This window comes from Convolutriloba macropyga, chromosome 7 (assembly GCF_964194025.1).
Source record: "Convolutriloba macropyga chromosome 7, txConMacr16.3, whole genome shotgun sequence".
Taxonomy (NCBI): Eukaryota; Metazoa; Xenacoelomorpha; order Acoela; family Convolutidae; genus Convolutriloba; species Convolutriloba macropyga.
Window position 1 is genome coordinate 45,326,491 of NC_134474.1, and position 9,024 is coordinate 45,335,514.

Below are 9,024 nucleotides of genomic sequence, written 5' to 3' on the forward strand. Positions count from 1 at the left end.
TCTGGTAGTGATTCATAACCGCACACAGACAAAATTAGTAATAATTTGTACTCAGTAATCAATGACTCAGCCATTTTACACTGAATTGTTAGAGTTGAATTTTGCGAATGACCACATTAGTCATCAGACAGGTAACCAATTACAGCTCAATTAATTATTACCTCTTCTCTTTTTCAATTTGACAAAACTATGAATTCTAACTACCATTTCAAAGACCTCCTTCGCTCTCGAATTTTCAACTTTCACAATTCCCCTCCCCCTGAGACCAAGCATAAACATATAGGAAGCAATTTTCGTCACAGCAATTAAGGTCCGGAGCTCAACAGACGAAGATTACAGCCAATAGAAATCTGGAACAAATAGTACAGAAGAAGTTTAAAAGCCAAGTTGCTATCTTTGCAAAAGCGGAACTCGGAAATGTATATAACCTAGCAGTCAATAAATAGTAAACGCGAGGTAATTCACCCCAATACTATGCGAAGCACCCACTTAGTGGCTTCGTGCCATAAGACAATTTTAGATACCAATTGTTGTCAATTAGAATAGTGCTCATTTAGACAAAATTAGTATTAGATCGGCTCAACATTAGGCATAACAATGATTAAGCCTAGCAGAAATCTGTAGTTTGATTAGAAATTAAGCAAAATGAGCGACCTAAAATTTTTTTTGAAAGACCACATCTCTCTTCAAAAAGTGATGACAAGTAATCAAAGAGTGAAATTGATGAAAAAACGAAATTGCAGAAATTGTGTGACGTTCCTTGCGTGCGGTTGTAAAGACAGTTTATTTTTGGAGAAACTGAAAAACATCTGCGAGAACTTGATCGTTATTGAAAAGAACAACCAAAGCCTACGGACGGCTAACAGGTTAAGTAAAGGAAGAAAAATCCTTTCAAAAGTAATACACATGGAAACACAACTAGACGTAAGGACATGCTTTTTTATAAATGTACTAAAATTACTGCCAGGACAGTATCGACACTTGGCGCGGGATATCAATCTTCCCACTTTATAATTTATTTGCATCATGTTTAAGGATAATATCAATCGTAACATTATCAAAACTTCTAAAAAGAAGCATGAAATTCAACAATTTTAGTCATTGATAGCATTATTGTTGGAGCATTTGCGCCAGTATTAGGGTTAGATCACACGCAAGCAGCACATACACAAAGACAGAACCATACACACACATCACACGCACATTGTACACAAATACGCACATACACACCAATTTCAGGCACGCAACCACACCTACACATGGGCAAACTCACAAGACAACACACACGCTCCACGAACCCAATGTCAAATGAACACACAAACACACATCAACCACACATACACACAACAAACAAACAAACACTTTACAAAAACACACAAGGGTTGAAAACATTTGATAAGCTCCATCGACTCATTAGTTGCACATTTGACTTGAAGAGCTCAACCTTATAGCCACGCTTATACGATAATTGAAGCCACGCTTTGTCAGATAATCAAGTAGTGGTTTACATCCGTAGAAAATAAGTTATAGAAAAATTATGTACATAGTAATCACGGACTCGGCGACTTAATAGTGAAATCTGAGATTTGAAGTTAACTATTGAATATGAATCATCCATCAAGCAGGTAACCCACTACATCTGAATAATTTTTTAATTCCTCTCTTTTTTAATTAGATGCAATTTTAATTATTTCAAAAATAATTAAAGTTAAGTTTTTCCTCGCTTAAGTTTTTAAATATTCACACACTCTCTCTCTCTCTCTTTTCTGGGGACTGATCTTAAACATTATTTGCGAAGCAATTTTCGTTGCTGTAATAAAAGCACCGAGCTCAGCAAAAGAAGATCACAGCCAAGAGAAATGTGAGACTTACTACAGAAGAGGGTTTATATCCGACATAGAAAGATATATTACCTAGCAATCAATAAATAGTAAGCGCCAGGTAATTTACCTCAATGAAAAAATCACCTTCTGTGCCGTCACGCAATATGACTGTTTCAGATACCATCGTAATTTAATACTTTAAATACAAACACACACACGCACAATGATACCCACACACGCGCACTAACATGCGCTCTCACACAAACACACACATGCACACACACACCACACCACACACACATACACGACACAGCCTACTCATCAACACATACAACCACACACACACACACACACAAATATATACAAACACACACACACAAATACTTACACGCGCAAACACACAAAGTCACTCGCTCTCAAAAACAAACACACATGCACAAACGCACATCATCCGCACACAACAATCACACACACGCACACACACACACAAACCCACCCACTAATCCCTACACACACGCACACAAACACACGCACACACGCACAATGATACCCACACACGCGCAACGACTTGCGCTCTCACACTAACACACACATGCACACACACACATACACGCACACACACATTCACACACCCGCGCACACACATAACCACACACCAACACACACTTACACGTGCGCACACACCCACGCACACGCGCGCGCGCACACACACACACACACCCACACAAACGCGCACACACACACCACGCACACACACACACACACACACATCCACACAGAAACACCCGCACAAACATACACACACATAAACACACATACACACACATAAACACACATACACACACGCGCGCGCACACACAAATACACGACACAGCCTCCTCAAAAACACACACAACCACACAAACACACACACACACACGCACACACTCACACAATTTTAAACAAACACACACACAAATACTCACACGCGCAAAACACACAAAGTCACTCGCTCTCAAAATCAAACACACAAGCACAAACGCACATCATCCGCACACCAAAATCACACACACGCACACACACATACATACACAAACCCACCCACTAACCCACAAACACACGCACACACATGCACTTATACAAACCCACACACGAAAAATCACGCACTCTCTCTCTCACACACGCACATACGCGCAGACAAACCCACCCACACTTTCACACAACCACACACGCCCACACAAACACGCAAACAAAAGCAACCGCACAACCAAACACGCACACAAACACAAACACGCCCACACACACAAACCCACAAACACACGCACGCACACACAGACACACACGCACATCAGAATAGAAAAAATTTGACAAGATCCCAGAACTCAATAGTCGCAAGTTTGACCTGAACAGGCAAAGTTTGCAAGTTTGCATGGCTTTTAGAATCTTTTTCAGATGATCTGGTAGTGATTCATAACCTCACATAGAGAAAATTAGTAATCAATTGTACTTAGTAATTAATGACTCAGCCATTTTACACTGAATTGTTAGGGCTAAATTTAGCGAATGATCACATGAGTCATCAGAGATGTAACCAATTACAGCTCAATTAATTATAACCTCATCTCTTTTTCAATTAGACACAAATATGAATTGTAACTACTATTTCAAAGCCCTCCTTTGCTGTCAAATTTTCAATTTTCACAACCCCCCCCCACTGAGACTAAGCATAAACATATAGAAAGCAATTTTCTTCACAGCAGTTAAAGCACTTAGGTCAGCAGACGAAGATAATAGTCAAGAGAGATGAGAGACTTACTACAGAAGAGGGTTTCAATCCGATATTGAAAGATATGTTACCTAGCATTCAATGAATAGTAATCTCAGGGTAATTTACCTCAATGAAATCCCCCCACAGTGCCATCAATCAATATGACAGTTTGAGATACACTTTTAATTTAGCATTTTAAATACACACACACACACGCGCGCGCGCACAATGATACCCACACAAGTGCATTAACATGCGCTCTCACACTAACACACACATGCACACACCACACCACTCACACATATACACGACACAACCTACTCACCAACACACCAAATCACACACACACACGCAGAAAAATAAATACATACACACAAAAACTCACACGCGCAAACACACAAAGTCACTCGCTCTCAAAAACAAACACACATGCACAAACGCACATCATCCGCACACCACAATCATACACACACGCACACACACACACACACAAACCCACCCACTAACCCACACTCACACACACACGCACACACACGCACACACACACACAAATAGAAACCCACACCCGAACATTCACGCACTCTCTCTCTCTCACACACACGCACATACGCGCAGACAAAACCACACACACACTCATACAACCACACACGCCCACACACATAATTACACAAACACGAAAACAACTGCACCCGCACAACCACACACTCACACACACACGCTCACACACAAAAACACACACACCACACGCACATCTGAATAGAAAATAATTGATAAGATCCCAGAACTCAATAGTCGCAAGTTTGACCTGAACAGCAAAGTTTGCACGTTTATATGGCATTCAGAATTTTCTCAAATGATTTGGTAGTGATTCAAAACCGCACATAGAGAAAATTAGTAATAATTTGTACTTAGTAATTAATGACTCAGCCCTTTTACATTGAATTGTTAAAGTTGAATTTAGCGAATGATCACATGAGTCATCAGAAAGTTAACCAATTACAGCTCAATTAACTATTACCTCATCTCTTTTTCAATTAGACACAAATTTGAATTGGAACTACTGTTTCATAGCCCTCCTTCGCTCTCAAATTTTAATTTTCACAACCCTCCTGAGACTAAGCATAAATATATAGGAAGCTATTTTCGTCACAGCAATTAAAGCCCAGAGATCAAAAGACGAAGATTACAGCCAAAAGAAATCTGGGACAAATAGTACAGAAGATGTTTAAAAACCAAGTTGCTAACTTTGCAAAAGCGGAACTTGGAAATGTATATGACCTAGCAGTCAATAAATAGTAAACAAGGGGTAATTTACCCCAATGCTATGCGAAGTACCCCATTAGTGGCTTCGCGCCATAAGACAATTTTAGATACCATTTGTTTTCAATTAGAATAGTGCTCATTTAGACAAAAATAGTATTAGATCGGCTCTACATTAGGCATAACAATGATTAAGCCTAGCAGAAATTTTTAATTTGATTAGAAATTAAGCAAAATGAGCGACCTGAAATTTTTTTTTGAAAGACCACATCTCTTTTCAAAAAGTGGTGGCAAGTAATCAAAGAGTCAAAACGATAAAAAAACGACAGTGCAGAAATTGTTTGACATTCCTCGCGTGTGATTGCAAATAGAGAACTTGATCTGCGAGAACTTGATTGTTATTGAAAAGATCAATCAAAGCCTACGGACAGAAAACAGGTTTAGTAAAGGAAGAACAATCTTTTCAAAAAAAAACACAGGGAAACACGACCAGACGTAATGAAATGATTTTTTTATAAATGTATCAAAACTTATGTTAGTACAGTATCGACATTTAGCGCGGAATATCAATCTTCCCATTTTACAATTCATTTGCATCCTTTTTTAAGGATGTTATCAATCGTAACTTTGACAAAATTTCTTTAAAAAAGCATGAAATTCAAAAATTTTGGTCATTGATAGCAGTATTGTTGGAACGTTTGCGCCAGTATTAGGGTTAGATCACACGCAAGCAGCACATACACAAACACAGAACCATAAACACACATCACACGCACATCTTACACAAATACGCACATAAACACCAAATGCGGGCACGCACCAACACCTACACATGCGCACACCCACGCTCCAACACACACCCAACCACACTCACTAACACGAACCCAATGTGATATGAATACACAAACACATATCAACCACACATACACACACCACAAACAAACACACACTATACAAAAACACACAAGGGTTGAAAATATTGGATAAGATCCATTGACTCATTAGTTGCACGTTTGATTTGAAGAGCTCAACCTTATAGCCGCGCTTATACGATAATTAAAGCCACGCTTTGTCAGATAATCAAGTAGTGGTTTACATCCGTAGACAAAAAATTATAGAAAAAGTTTGTTCCTAGTAATTACTGACTCGGCGACTTAGTAGTGAAATCTGAGAGTTGAAGTTAACTATTGAATATGAGTCATCCATCAAGCAGGTAACCCACTACATCTGAATAATTTTTTAATTCCTCTCTTTTTTAATTGGATGTAATTGTTATTATTTCTAAAAATAACTGAAATCACTCCTCGCTTAAGTTTTCAAACTTTCACAATTCTCTGTGGAAGTTTGAAAACTTAAGTCTCTCTCTCTCTCTCTCTCTCTCTCTCTCTCTCTCTCTTTCCTGGCGACTGAACTTAAACATTATTTGCGAGGCAATTTTCGTTGCTGTAATTAAAGCACTGAGCTCAGTAAAAAAGATCATAGCCAAGAGAAATGTGAGACTTAGTACAGAAGAGGGTTTAAATACGACATAGAAAGATATGTTTTCTAGCAGTCAATAAATAGTAATCGCAAGGTAATTTACCTCAATGAAAAAACTAACCCCTGTGCCATCACCCAATATGACAGTTCGAGATACCATTGTAACTTAGTATTTTAAATACTCACACACATACACACACACGCGCACGCACCATGATACCCACACACGCGCACTAACATGCGCTCTCACACTAACACACACATACACACACACCACACTACACACGCACACACACACACTTAAATATAAACACACACACACACACACACACACACACACAAACAAATACTCACACGCGCAAACACACAAAGTCAATCGCTCTCAAAAAGAAACACACATGCACAAACGCACATCATCCGCACACCACAATCACACACACGCAGACACACACACATACACAAACCCACCCACCAACCAACACACACACACACACACACACAGACACAAATACAAACCCACACACGAGCAATTACGCTCTCTCTCTCTCTCTCCCTCTCTCTCACACACACACACGCGGACAAACAAACCCACCCACACACTCACACAACCACACACGCCCACACACATACACACACGAACACGCAAACAAATGCACCCACACAACCACACACGCGCACACACACACACAAACACACGCACACACAGAAACACACACACACACACCACACGCACATCAGAATAGAAAATATTTGATAAGATCCCAGAACTCAATAGTCGCAAGTTTGACCTGAACAGGCAAAGTTTGCACGTTTACATGGCATTAAGAATTTTTTCAGATGATCTGGTAGTGATTCATAACCGCACACAGAGAAAATTAGTAATAATTTATACTTCGTAATCAATGACTCAGCCATTTTAGACTGAATTGTTAGAGTTGTATTTAGCAAATGATCACATGAGTCATCAGACAGGTAGCCAATTACAGCTCAATTAATTATTACCTCATCTCTTTTTCAATTAGACACAACTATGAAGTCTAACTACTATTTCAAAGCCCTCCTTCGCTCTCAAATTTTCAATTTTCACAACCCCCCCCCCCCCCCCCCCGAGACTAAGCATAAACATATAGGAAGCAATTTTCGTCACAGCAATTAAAGCCCTGAGCTCAACAAACGAAGATTACAGCCAAGAGAAATCTGGGACAAATAGTACAGAAGAGGTTTAAAATCCAAGTTGCTAACTTTGCAAAAGCGGAACTTGGAAAGGTATATTACCTAGCAGTCAATAAATAGTAAACGCGAGGTAATTTACCCCGATACTATGAGTAGTACCCCCTTAGTGGCTTCGCGCCATATGACAATTTTAGATACCATTCAGAAAGCCGACTCCTCAGTTCAGTTAGAATACCGCTCATTTAGACGAAAAACAGTAAAAATAAGCTCGGCTCTACATTAGGCCTAACATGAAATCTTTAGTTTGATTAGAACTCCTGATCACTGTTGATTTGTAAATTCTGTCTATAATTTAGTTTCTTTTTTCTTTTAAAAAATTCATTTTTTTTCACCAATCTCCAAACGATTCCTTCTGTAATAATTATTAACGCATAGCTTGAATTTTTTGTATTATATAAAAAGTAGGCATGAAATAGCATAAAAAAGTAGACTTTGCGCACGTTTTAAAATAAATTTGCAAATTGCGGAATGACAAAACCGTAAATTAAATGTGTAAAATTAGCATTACGCATGGTAATACCTAATAGCATGGTATGCTATGCATATATGTATGAATAAATACACATTCTATATCCCCCTTTCTTTTATTCCGACCGAAACAACTGAAACTGAGGATAGACGAATGAAATGGAATGGAATATAATATGGTTACCGCCGTATTGGCCGACAGGGCGTTTAGCCGACAACCAAAAAATGAGAAATTTAGCCGACAATTTAAGTAAAATGAACAACAAAACTTATTCTGAAGCTGCGATTGGCCAATTTAAAACACTATTTCGTAAGCGGACACATATAACGCAATTTTTTCATCAACTAGTGTAATTAACGAAGGTCTATCCGTGGTCGGACCGTATTTTACCGCATCTGGCCATGCCTCGCGGGCCATGGCCATGCCTCAGTGGCCCGTGGGACTTGATATGAATCTATCACAACCGAACTACTGATTTATGGACCAATGAGACTTTTATGACCAATTGAAAAAAAAATTATGACCAATTATGGTAAAACTGTCGGCTAAATTTCTCATTTTTTCCTTGTCGGCTAAACGCCCTGTCGGCCAATTTTCCTAGCACCATATAATATAGAGGCAGTGGAATTAATAGTAAAGGCAAAATAACAATGACGCATTTTTCATTCAGACTCCAAATTGTAGGGAATGTAGACAAGATCGCCTTCTTTAGCCGATGTCTCTTTAGCCACATTGTCTGAACTTGTGCAAGATTTTTGGTGACAAGCAGTTAGAATTGTATTCATAGACTTGTATAACAGGAAAGTTATCAATTTTTTTGAACACCGCATTGACATTTTTTAGCGAAATGGGTTGTAATTGCGTCAAATAAACATAATGGAGGGTGAAATATGAAATAAATATTAAACTTATTAAATTAACTTTTACTGTTTTACTGTTTCCTTATCTCGTTAAAATTCATAATCCCATTTTAAATACCGTTGACCTTTTTTAAGCATTTTAGTATTTAAAAA